Below are 13458 nucleotides of genomic sequence, written 5' to 3' on the forward strand. Positions count from 1 at the left end.
CAGCAGAAAGGGCTTTTAGTGATAATTAATAATTAACATATCTAATGATGTCCCGGCGACAGGAAGAGGCCAGTGCAGGGCTCTGGGGCATGACTCTGGGTGACAGTGACCTCCAGGAGGATTAGCAGCCTGAAGCTCATTAGCTTTCTCTGACCCCCGCCCCCCATGACTGTGTAGCTGGTGGGCTATCTGGTGCTGAGACAAATGTCGCCATGGCAAAGCCAGAAGCAGAGGAGGGTTGGGGGATGGGGGTGGGTTGGGTACAGGGATTTGACAGACACAAGCTATGTGAGCAGGTTCTAGGGAATTCCTTTGCAGGGCTCGGAGATCCAAGTCCTGGCTTTCCCTTGGCCGGGGCAAGTAACCAGGGGAAAGCTTATCCAATGACACAGACCGGTCCTAGGACTGGTAGGGTGCTAAGAGCCAGAAGAAGGAATGAAAGTTATGAAGTGAGTGACCGCAGGAGAGCACCTCTGAAGGAGGGAGCCACCCCAAGAGGGTTGGGTACAGCTGGAGCCAAGGGCCAGAGGAATGGTTAAGATGATGATAGTCCATGTAGATGGTAGTTGTTGATGACTGAATGCTGTGTCCCTCAAATCTTGTACACTAAAGCCCTAACTCCAGTGGGACTATGTTTAGAGGTGACATCTTTTCAGAAGTCATTAGAGTTCATTGAAGTCATGGGGTCCAGTGCCAGTGGTTCAGGGCTAAAATCCTAGCTTCTCAAGCCACTGATAAGTGAAGATCACGGTTCAAAGCCAGCCTGGGCAGGAAAGTTTGTGAGACTCTTATCTCCAGCTAACCACCAAATCACAGAAATTGAGGCTGCAGCTCAAGTGGTAGAGTGCCAGCCTTGAGTAAGAAAGCTAAGGGACAATATTCAGACCCTGAATTAAAGCCCCAGTACTGGTACAAAACAAAAGAATTTCAGACATAGGGTGGAGTCCTACTACCCAGAGAGTTCCCTCTCATCACTTGAGCACAGAAGAAAGAGCAATAAGGGCACCAAGAGAAGGCAGCCAGCTACAAGCCAGGAAGACAACCCTCACCAGCACCCTTTGGGACCAGCACCTTGATCTTGAACATGAGAAAATAAAGTTCTATTGTTAAAGCCACCCATCCCTTGGTATTTTGTTATGGCACAATGACGATTGTAGGGATGGTGGCACTTGTAAGATCTGTCCACAGGGTCTAGATGACCAACCCTCAGAAGGGAGGGTTTTCCCAAGATACAAGCCTATCAGGCCCAACATGGGAGCAGCCTCAGTAAACCAGGACAGTTGATCACCCTAGTTAGTAATAGCAGTGGCAGTAGATGTGGTCTCATGATTCGCTGATGCCGTATACCAGATTTGTAGACCTTCTCACATCCCCGCTGCCCCATTCTCAGAGGGACATGGGGTATCCTGAGCCCGTCTACGAATACAGTGCTTTGTGGACACAAAGCATTTCCACAAACACAGCTGGCCTGGCAACTTGAGCTCTTCCCCCGCCAAACTCAAGCCTTGTCCATTCTGCTCCACAGGCCAGTGTGGACTCAGCCAGCTGGATGGGGCCTTTCCTGCCAAGGCCTCATGGTTCTGGAAAGCACTGGCTACCTTGTTGTGTTCTGTGCTGTTGCCCAAGTCTCAGCCGTATGGAGCTTCCAATTCCTTCCAGCTGGGGTGAGGCCTGGGTGTTGGCAGAGTGAATAGACTTTCCAAGGGATTCTGAGAAAGACTGGTTCTCAAAGAACTGAACAGTATCTCTATCCATTGCTCCTTGCAATCATTTTATTTGGTATAAATTTTCATTTTGATACAATGTCAAACTTACAGAAAATTTCAATAACTGTATTAAAACTCTAATATCCCCTTTACTAACTAGTCATAAGCTACCCATTTGTTTAATGCTTTTCTTGTATTTGATATCAGAAATGAAATAAAATCCAGATGTGGTAGCTCATACCTATAATCTCAGCTACTCAAGAGGAGAAGCAGGAAGATCAAAGGTTCAAGACCAGCCTAGGCAAAGTTATCAAGCCCATCTCAAAAACAAAACAAATGTTTGGATGTAGCCCAAGTGGTAGAGTACCTGCCAAGCATAGGTCAAGTAGCAAAGGGCAAGCATGAGGCCCTGGGTTTAATTCCAAGAACAACAAAAAAAGACACAACAGCAGGACATATGTAAGTAAATACACATGCATTAGAAGATGCACATATATCTTAATACCGGCTAACATCTGATATCTGCTCACTGCAAAAAATGTGCCATCCTAACCTTAGTTGGCAAAGATCAGCCTTACCTGGTGTTGGGAATAAGGGAATTGACTGTGATGAAGGCAGGGGAGCTTGGTAGGGTGACAAAAACATTCCATGTCGCGATTGCAGTGGTGGTTACACAAATAGATATGTTTGTCAAAAGCCGTCCATCTAGATGTATGCTTATAATAGGTGTGAACAGATCATTACATACAGTTTAGCCTATTTTTTATAGTAGTAGGTTTTTATGGTACCAGGGTTTGAACTTGGGGCTTCATACTTGTTTAGCTTGCTTGCATGGGTAGCACGCTACCACTTAACCAAGCCCCCAGCCTTTATTTTTGCTGATTATTTTGGAGATAGAAACTAGAAACGTTTGTTGCCTGGACTATCCTTGAACCGTGATCCTCCAGATCTCAGCCTCTTAAGTAACTAGGACTACAGGCATGAGCCTGTAGTCAGGAGGCAATTAAGTTCAGGGCTATATAGCAAGAGCTTATCTCAAAAACCCCAAACCAAAAAAAGCTCCCAGAGAAAGCAAGTGAGAAGACGGAGTCCTCTTCTGCACAGCAAGGAGCAGTAAAGCTCAGCGCTTTCAGCTCCAGCTCAGATTCCAGCTCTTCCTCTTCATCTTCCTCTTCTTCAGACACCAGTGATTCAGACTCAGGCTAAAAATACTAGGTCAGAAGGGCAGGAAGGCTCCGCAGGATGGGACCCCTATACCTCCCTGCCCCACCTCTCCCCCTTGCTGTGATGCTTCTTCATTTCACCTGCTCTACCCGCTCTGAAGGAGAGCTGGCTCTGCAGCAGGGGAGGAATGCGGGGGCATTTGCTCTGAAGTAAGGACTTGGACAAAATTGAATTCCCAGTCCCATTGGGAATGATCTCTTGGGCACAGAGATGTTCAAAATAATGGGGTGGAGCAAGGGGTACAGGGTGGGACTCTGATATGAGGTTACTGGAGGCCCTAGATGCCCTGTTCACTGAAAGGTCCTGTTTCGAGGTTGTTTGTTCTAATTTATTTAAACTATAGGGGGGATAGGGCCAAGGTCCCCTCAAGCTTCCAAGTGGAGGGAAGAAGGGGGAGCTCTTTTTTTAAGTTGGCTTTTTTTTCTATTGTTTTCCCTTTTTCCTTCCACTCCATTTGGGACCTGGGGGTTTCAGTCATCTCCATGTTTGGTCCCACAGACTGTCTTTGTCTCTTGATTCTAACTTGTAAATAAAGAAAATAATATTATTCAAGTTAAAAAAAAAAAACCCAAACCAGGATTCTCACCATGGTTCAAGTGGTAGAATACCTGCCTAACCAGTGTGAGGCCCTGACTTCTAATCCCAGTACTGAAACACACACACACACACACACACACACACACACACACACACTCCAAATAATACAGATTTTTTCGCCCTTAATTGCTATCAGTTCATATAGCCCTCACCATATGTTGAGTTCTGCTCTTGGTACTCGGCAAAACTAACTTATGTGATCCTCATAATAATCCCGTAGTGTGAAATCCACTGGATCCCCGTTCACGTGTCATGAAGGGCCTAGTGAGTGGCACAGTGCATAAACATGTGTCTCAACCCAATCCAGGTGGCATCAAAGCCCTGCTCCTGGATACTGCACTGAAATGGTTCTAGTGGAATGACGAGGGATCGGGTCCTATCTAAGCATGGACCAGATGCGGGGTGGCAGAGGAGCCCCCTGAGCTCCTGGGACCAGCCAGTAGAAGCAGCAAAGCCAGTTGCTCATTACTGTGCACATAAAATACCCCCCAAACTCTCCTCTGCACTCCCATTCTCACTAGCTGTGCCAGTTCCCTTTCTGATTCTTTCTAATGACCCCATTTTCAGAAGCATCCAGTGGTGCCTGCTAGCCTAGCTCTGGAGACAGAGTTGGTTGTCTGAGCCACTCTGTCTGTCCCTGAGAGATATTAGCAGAAAATAAATGTCAGCGTGTGACTTCCTGAAGCTCTGTGGGTTGGGAGCCAGGCTATTTCTTCAGGATCTGGGTACTTCCTGTAAGCTGGGGCTCTAAGGGGAAGAGAGCAGGACCAGATGGCATTTGCTGCCAACTTGCTGTGAGTCATAGAGAGCAAGTTACTGCCCTCTCTTGGCTCCATTTTCTCAAGATCTGAAGTTTAGGACCTAGAGATCCTCAGGACATTGAGAGGTGGGCCTCAGATTTTCCCAGGAAAGCCCAAGAACTAGCTATCAAGAGTTTTATGTGGACAGGTAAAGAAGCCCAATGGAACTCATATTATCTGCAGAGAGATTAGTGTGGAGAATTTCACATCACTTGCCTGCTAAGGTCCTTTCTAGTTATGAAATTCTAAGACCCTGCATCCTAAGCTTAGCCTTCGTATTGCAGACTGGCCTGGAAGCCTCAGTGAAAGAGCAGAATGGAGGCGACCCATGGCATTAAGAGCAGAACCAAGGCTAACACAAATTTCCTGATATATGTCCCAGTTCAACCTACATCTCTTAGGATAAACACATACTGTTCAAATGAGAATTTTTGACCATGATCCCAAGAATGCCCAGTGCCTCTACAATACCTCAGAACCTGAGGCAGACCCCAGCACACAGTAGGAACTTTATAGACAATCAACAAATGAAATAATAGCTAATACTGAGAAGGAATAAGGGAGAATGCTGGTTCTCAAATCAGGAGATCCAAGTCTTGGCTCAGCTATACCCAAGGCCTTTTCCCTTCTCACCTCACATTTTCCTGCCTGCAAGTTGGGGGCACTGGATTGGCTGAATGCTATGGCCTCTTACATAGAATTAGAACCTAGAAGGTCAAAAGTGCCCCTGGTTACTGAGATAGGATTCTGGGAAAGTGCAGGATTCCTCCCACTAGAGAGGACTCTAGCTAAGTATATTAGTCATCCACAATTGCACCAAGTTAGCCTAAAACATACAGCTTAAAGCAACATTTATCATCTGGTTCAGTGTCTGAGGGTCGGGACCCTGGGAGCTGATGAGCTGGGTGATTCTCTCTGAGCCCCTCATGGGTGTATTCAGAATGCTGGTCTGGGCTGCAAGCATCAGAAGGGTTTCATCTGGGACATGAGAATCTGCTTCCAGGTCACACAACCATTGGCCACAGGTTCTTGCCATGTGGGCCTCTCTATAGAGATGTTTATGATGGCCAAGTGACTTGCCCCCAGATCAGATGATCTAAGAAATAGAGTGACTGGGATGAAAACTGCAACTTTAGTAACTAACCAGGAAGACATGTGTGTGTATTCATGCATGTTGTATTGAGGTGGCTATTCAGATGGATCCTGAAGTGACGTAATAGCCTACATCTGAGGATGCAGGGTAACTTTCACACATGGGGATCACTGGGGCCATCTGGGGTTTGGCTTCTATCCTAGGCTGGAGCCACACCCAGAGAGGCCTCCATAATTCGTGTATAATTGGTCTTGTTGTGGGGTGGGTTTGGTCCCCATGAGGAGAATTTGTTCATGAAGCAGCTAGTGTCATCCCAGGAGTGTTCTCCCTGTTCCTTCCCAAAGCAAGCCAGGATGTCTGCTTGAAGGGGAGAGGGAAGGGAGGTGGGGGGGGGTCTGGAGGGGATGGGCAGAGTTGTGTTGAGGCTCATGGGAACCAACGGCCCTAACTAACTCAGCCAGACCTCAATTGCCCAGAGCAAAGGGAACCAGGACACCCACTTGATCAGATCTTTCCCTTATTTAACTACCTCATGTTGATAAACTAATATAACTACTGTAGGTAATAATAAAGAGATAAACTGCAGGCCAACCCACTGTTATTAAAGATTTAAGGAACTCCTCGAGGGTCTGTATATGTGGGTTGTATGTTTTCCATGAGGCCCCACAGAAGGGTCCAGGGTGATCAATGATAGAGCAGTTGCTTTCACTTTGCTTGCTAGGGCAGAAAATCAGAATCAAACATTTTAGAAAGTTTTTTTTAATCCACATTTCTAACAAAGCAGCCTTTCTCCAGAACTTCCATCTAATTAGGAAATTAAATTAACTAGACCATTGCACTTCCTCGGTAAGTGGGATTGAATTTCTTACAGCCACACATTCCTTTCTCCATTTCCCTGACATATCTGCACTTCCCACACCCCCACCTCCCTGCCCCTCAGCCTGGCATTTCTAGTCCTAGTGAGAAGAGGTGAAATCTCTATCCCAGCACTTGCCTGGAACAGGCTGACCTCTGACACTCCTTTTCCTCATTTTTGAAAGCAGATCAAAGCTCAGGGATGCTAAGCTCCTAATATCCTAGGGCTCCTTCCACCAGTCTGTCTCTCTCTCTCTCTCCACCTTCTAAACTTTAGATTGCCTTTGCAGGATGCAGATCAAATGAAGCCCCTGCCAAAGAGCTCCCCTATCTCTGTGGATAGAAGTGTTCTTTTTATTCTTCGTGCTCTCACAATTAATAGATAAGAACCTATTATATTTTAGAGTTGTATAATCTATGCATATGATTGTTTCTCCTATCAAACTCTAAGCACTTTGAAGGGATATCTTATAGGCCCTAGCACACAGTAGGTGCTCCTACCTCTAGTTTGAATAGATCTCAATGACAGGGCTGTGATTTTGCAGCGCATGGGTGTACTAGCTGCCCTCAGCCAGCAGGGGGAGCACGTTGGCTCCTAAAGATGAAGTCAATTCTCAACTATTACTCTATGGAGAGGTAGTGGACAGATGTACCTCTGAGGATGAGATAGGTCCATGGGGTTGGGATAAGGGTAGGAAAGAAGTAGAGTTAACTTTCTGATCAAGAAGGCTGTGGTTATTTTCACATCTTGGCAAACAGGACAACATCTAAAGAACAGAGAGTGCCCTTTGTGATAAATTCAGAGCACTTCCTATCTCTAAGGCCAGGAAGCTGCATGAAGTCACAACAGGGATACATTCTTAATTAAACACTGTGTAACTTGGGGCATTAAGTCTAAGATAAATTGGGAGATAGGGACCTGCAACCTCATTTCTTTTAAGGATATTTAATTACAAACTTCTGTAACAAAATTACAGCCTTATTAAAATGGTTTCTCACTGAAGAGAGGATTCTGAAAGGTGAGACATACAATGGATAGGTGCTGTGGGTTTCAAAGGCTCTCCTGTACCATCAGGAGAGCCTGCTCAAAGACTGAAAGGGGAGAGAAAGTATCTCCCTTTGGAGATATTAAGCCTGGAGTGCCAGGCAACTGGGATTCTAGGAGGAGGGCTTGTCCATTAGAGAAACCAATAACCAAGTGCTTGTCACTCATTTACCTGATATGCAAATTGCCCAGATCATTCTTAGCATTTCCTCTCAATAAATGATGAAAGCATTGTTTATCTTGAAAATGGTCTGTTCCATTAGAGGTTAAAAGAAGTCATAATTTTTGAGTGCAGAATAATCTGGTAGATGTGTATGTGGAGGGGGAGGGGGGTCAGAACACTGAGACTTTCTTACAGGGAGGAGATCTGGGAAGCTACAGAAGAACAGGATAAATGTGAGATATGGATACCCATGCTAAGAACATGCTGGGACCGTACTGACGTGACTGAATTTCTCCTGAATTTCTTAAAGGTCCTATTCCATTCACATGCCAGTGTGAGCCTGTTATTTTTTTTTCACTAAGCAAGTACAGCTTTTTGTCTTAGCTAAAGGACAGAGCAAGAACATGTTGGTCCTAGCCAGTCAGCCTCAGGGCACTTGTTTTAACCCTCAGAGATGGCGACCCAGTCTTCTCTGTAGGGAGCATCCTCTTCCTCTCTCGAATATAAAGTGCACAGCGAGCCCTCGGGAATGGCACTGTTGATCTTGGTATGATTGTTGCTGTTTGTGGCTGTGGCTATACATTCCAGAACATGCCCACCCTCAGTGGACATTAGGGAGCGTAACTACAGCATCCCTCTGTCCTGTAGGGTCAGCCTGTGGCACGAGATCTACTGCCCATTACTTACAGCAAGGAGCTTTTGCCCTTTGGCTTCCTAAGGAAGAGGTGGAAAATGATGCTGAAATAAACCAAGAGATGAGACAACCAGCTCTGATGTCCCTTTCTGTAGCCCTGCGTGGATCAGTCAGACACTTGCTCTGTAGGTAGGATAGAAAGAACGTTAAGGCACCAGATGACTGCACTTCAGCAAAAGTGTGGCAGCTAGACTCCAGCACTCTGGCTGTGAGATGTTAGGCCTGGCATCTACCTCATCCGATAACCAGAGACCTGCATATACAGTGCTGAGAGCACTGGAGGCTGAGTCCAGTTCCATACCTGAGGTAGACCAAGATCTTGTTCAACAAATACAGCCTCCTTTCCAGTGCTTTCTCCTGCTTACCCCCCAGAGAAAGTCCTAGAATATCAAGAGCTGCAGGCAGTCTGAGTGATCATCCAGCTCTGGTTATTTTCCAGAAGAAGAAAAGAACATGCAGTGAGACTGCGGCTGGCCCCGAGGAGAGGCGGGGATGCTTGGTTCTTCACCGGCTACTCACTCCCAAGACTGCTCTGCCACTGTCTATCACCAGGGTGGGGTTGTCCACTCAGAGCACAAATCTTCCAGCTTTATTGAGCAGGGACTGTGGCCTTTTCATTCTCTGAAACTTCATTGGCTAGGCAGTGGGTAAACCATAAGCCACCATGGTATTTCCTTGCGGAGCCACTGATGACTTTGGCTGTAAACTCTCCTCAGTTAAGCATTTGTAGTCAGCTCCTCTGAGCAGGTTGTGTGTGCGGTGCCTGGGTCAGAGCTTTTCCTTACTGGTGCGAGCCTCGAAATTCAAATTCACAAACCAACATCTGCTTCCTGGAGCCCATCCAAGTGTGAGTGAGAACAGGCAGTTTATAATCCTGAGATGCTAATCTACCTTCCCGGGTTCTGAATGTGGTACAAGAAGTAATAAAGTTAGGGAACAGAATAGGTTCCAGACCTGAATGACCAATTAAATCCCTTTCTAAATGACCAAGAGCAATATCTATAAGATACAAGCTAATTACAAGAATTAACAACAACCACTACCAAAAAATCCCAGACACTCCAACTAGATCAAATACTGAGGACTTGAAATAGGAGCCTTTTCTTTGGTATTGCATGCAATATTTTACTGCAAACATGTCAAATCAAACCACATCCTGGCTCTGTCCTTGGTTCACTGGCTAGTGCTGGTTATGCAGAAAAGGAATTCAAAGGGGAAAAAAAAAGAGGTAGCTAAGAATGATGGCACATGTCTGTGATTCCCAGCTACTGAGGAGACAGAGAAGGGAGAATCATAGTCTGAGGCTTTTCTGGACAAAAGTATGATACCCTATCTGAAAAATGAATAGCAAAAGGGGCACGGTTTGAGTGGTAGAGGGCTCAGTAAGTTCAAACCCTGAGTTCAAACTCCAGTACTGCCAAAGTAAATAAATGAAATTAACAAGTAGGAGGTAAAGTGACAGAAAGCCACAGAGTGATAAGATGGCATCTGAGGATGCTTCTGAGGATAAATGACCAGTACAGAATCTCTCTTCTTCAGCATTCACCCAAGAAATTATGAAACCATAGTATCCAGACTTTCACTGAGAGACCACAGTCCCTGCTCCCGAAGAGCTGAGAGTCCCAGTGGGAATATGGATCACAAGCAAACAAACAAATAATGTCAGGGTGTGAGAAGCTCCATAAAGGCTATACAGTTTGTAGATGCGATGATGAAACTCTAAGTGACACAAATGCATGACTGGAAACTACTCCCTGAAGAAGGGACCTGTCTGATCTGAGACTTGTAGAATGAGTCCTCGTGGTAAAGGGCAAACCACACAGACAGACGACAGGCTGTCAGAAGCACAGTAAGAACCACAGCCCTGTGTGATGGATGAGCCCAAATCAGGGTGAGGTCTGAGGAGGTCTGGATGGGTGAAGCTATGTGGTGAGATAGGAAAGACAGCAGGGCCCAGGTGGTGTCAGAGTGGGGAGGGAGGATAAGAAGAAGCAGGGCCCAGGGTCAGAAGAACCTGTATTCAGACCCTAGCTTCGGGATTGAGAGCAACACGACCCTGGGCAAGTTGCTTAACCTCTCAGCCTCAACTTCCTCATCTCTAAAATGGGGATGATGGTAACTGGAAAAGCTCACAGTTGATATGAGAAAGAAACAAGAGGAGCCACTTAAAGTGCAAAACAGGACACCTGGCACAGAGTGGACGCTCAGTAAGGCCATCTATTAACAACTCCTTAGGTGCTCACAGCCCCCTCCCAGTTTCCACCGCCACCACCAGGTGGCGATCTTTCAAGCTTTTCTAGTGATAAATTGGTCAGCAGTTTGTGCGGCCGAGTGTGTGTGTGTGTGTGTGTGTGTGTGTGTGTGTGTGTGTGTGTGTGTGTTTCTTCACGCAGCAGCCAAGCGCTGGGTTCTGGGTTCCTAGGAATATACAAGGACAAGAGCCTGATTTCAGCAGCAAATTGCAACGGAAAGAACATCAGCCAGGAGCCCGACCTGAGTTCTCACATTTGCTCTACCTATAGCCAGCCCATCTTGAAGGTACATGTGATTCTTTGCGGAGTCTCTTTCCTCCATGGACCTACTCCAGGGTGGTGGGGAGGGGGCGCACAGGAGGTGCTGGTGATCACAGGGGGGCATGGCTTTGGTTAGGAGGACTGCTGGGAGCTTCGGAAGAAGAACACCTGATTGAGGGACAACAAGGAATAAGCAGAGAGGTGTGAGCTCAATATGGAGAGAAGGGGAACATGACTGGCACCACAGTGCCACCACTTTGGGAGGTCACAGGCTGAAGGGAAAGGGGAGGCGTGGCCTGGCAGCACATCTCTTCAGCCCTGCTGCTAGTTCTTATCTCTCTCAGCATGAGCTGGACATCAATTTCCTGCTTACTGTAAGCTCCTTGAAGGCAGAGAAAGTCTTATTTATCTTTGTTCCCTCACTGGCCTAACACAGCCCATACCTAACAAGCCCTGGATAAATGCTTGCTGGTAAGCAATCCATCCTGAGCAGTATACTGACTTGTTCACATCCTGGAAGACCCTGGGCTATGCATTGAGCCGGAACTCCACCAACCCACCTCACAATCGGATGCTCTGCTCAGGACCTGGCCATGCTGGTTACTCTTACCTATAAATGTGGGCAGACTTGACTTAGACACAGGCTGAAGAGAAAAGGCATAGGCACCAGCTGGCATCCCTGGATTTCCCATTTGCCCAAGCCTTGTCCCACCTGCCTGGGAGGCTCTGGGGTGGGTGACACATGGAAGGGAATGCTGGGAATGGCTCAATGGAAGGAATTTGTGCAGGAGGAATCAAAGAAGCAGGAATGGTGGAAAAAGCAGAACACCTCTATTTTAATGTGCCTGACCATCTTCCTGAGCTCATGTCCTCTACTCCAAAGTGTAAATCCCATGTCTTTGCCATAAAGAGCACAGAGCCTTACACCCACAGTGTGCAGATGCTACTGAATAGCCCAGTGAAATAGTGCAGCAGGCAATGTCTTATACTTACAAATGCAGCCCTGCTAAAACTTTCCCACTGCCAGGTGCTCGTGGCTCATGCCTATAATCCTGGCTACTCAGCCAGCTGAGATCTGAGGATTGCAGTTCAAAGCCAGCCCAGGCAGGAAAATCTAAAAGAGTCTTATTTCAAATTAAGCACCAAGGCCAGGAGCATGGCCTAGTGATCGCCTGTTTACCTAGCATGCACAAAGCCCTGGGTTTGATTCCTCAGTACCACATACACAGAAAAGGCTGGAAATGGTGCTGTGGTTCAAGTGGTAGAGCGGTAGCCTTGAGAAAAGCTCAAGGACAGTGACAGGGCCCGAGATTCACCCCAAAAGCTGGAAGTGGTAGAGCCCTAACCCTTGAGCAAAAAAGCTCAGGGACAGTACCCAGACCTGAGTGCAACCCCTAAACTGGGAAAAAGAAAAGAAAAAATTTCATCAAAGAACTCTAAGCATGTGCCCCCACCTTGTGAGATACACAACAGCCTGCAAAATCTTTTTATATTGTAGTCCCACTTATCAAAATGATTTTATAATTCTCAGTTCTTGCCAGTTAACAAACTCACTCTTACTATTTCTTCCTGCTAGTTAATCTTCTGGTTAAAAAAAGGGGGGGAGGGCCGGGAGTTTGGCCTAGTGGTAGAGTGCTTGCCTAGCATGCACGAAGACCCGGGTTCGATTCCTTGGTACCACATACATAGAAAAAAGCTGGAAGTGGTGCTGAGGCTCAAGTGGTAGAGTACTAAGCCTTGAGAAAGTCCAAGGACAGTGCTTAGGCCCTGAGCCCAAGACCAGGACTGGCCAAAAAAAAGGGGGGGGGAGGAATTGTAGGAAGAAACGTGCTTTTATCTGGGGTGTTTCATGTTTCTGGAATATGCCCAAACATCTCTGTGTAAGGGAGCATGTGTGCGTGATCAAGCATATGTTTGTTTTGTGTGTTTACCCTCTTTGTTACTTGGGGAGGGGAGGATGTTGTGTTGGGGATAGGAATTATTTACTTGTTTGTTTGGGTTCTTTGGTTTGAGGTTTTGGTTTGTTTTTAGACAGTACTGGGGCTTGCACTTGGCTTCAGAAATCTTGCTCAAGCTGGGCGAGGTGGCTCATGCCTGTAATCTTGGCTATTCAAGAAGCTGAGATCTGAAGATCAAGGTCCAAAGCCAGCCTGGGGAACAAAAGGACCTGAGACTCTTCCCTCCGATTAACCTCTAGAAAAATGGGAAGTGGGGCATGGCTCAAAGGTAGAGTCATAGCCTTGAGCTGAAGAGCTCAGGGATAGCACCCAGGCCAAGTTCAAGCCCCATGACAAAAAAATATTTTTTTTTTTTTGCCAGTCCTGGGCTTGGGCTCAGGGCCTGAGCACTGTCCTTGGACTTTTCTCAAGGCTAGAGCTCTACCACTTGAACCTCAGCACCACTTCCGGCTTTTTGCTATGTATGTGGTACCAAGGAATCGAACCCGGGTCTTCGTGCATGCTAGGCAAGCACTTTACCACTAGGCCAAACTCCTGGCCCCCCAAAAATATTTTTTTTGCTCCACTTTTTTGCTCACAGCTGATGCTATACCACATAAGCTAAATCTCCAGGCTGGCTTTTTGTTGGAGGTGGTAGTGATGGTGGTGGTAGTAGTGGTGGTCATGGGGTTTGAACTCAGGGCCTGGACACTGCCTCTGAGCTCCTTTCACTCAAAGCTAGCATTCTATCACCGTGCCACTTCCAGCTTTTTCTGAGTAATTTATTAGCAAGAAGAGTGTCGTGGATTTCCTGCCTGGACTGGCATCAAA

This window comes from Megascapheus bottae, chromosome 15, assembly GCF_031878675.1.
Source record: "Megascapheus bottae isolate mThoBot1 chromosome 15, mThoBot2.hap1, whole genome shotgun sequence".
Lineage (NCBI taxonomy): Eukaryota > Metazoa > Chordata > Mammalia > Rodentia > Geomyidae > Megascapheus > Megascapheus bottae.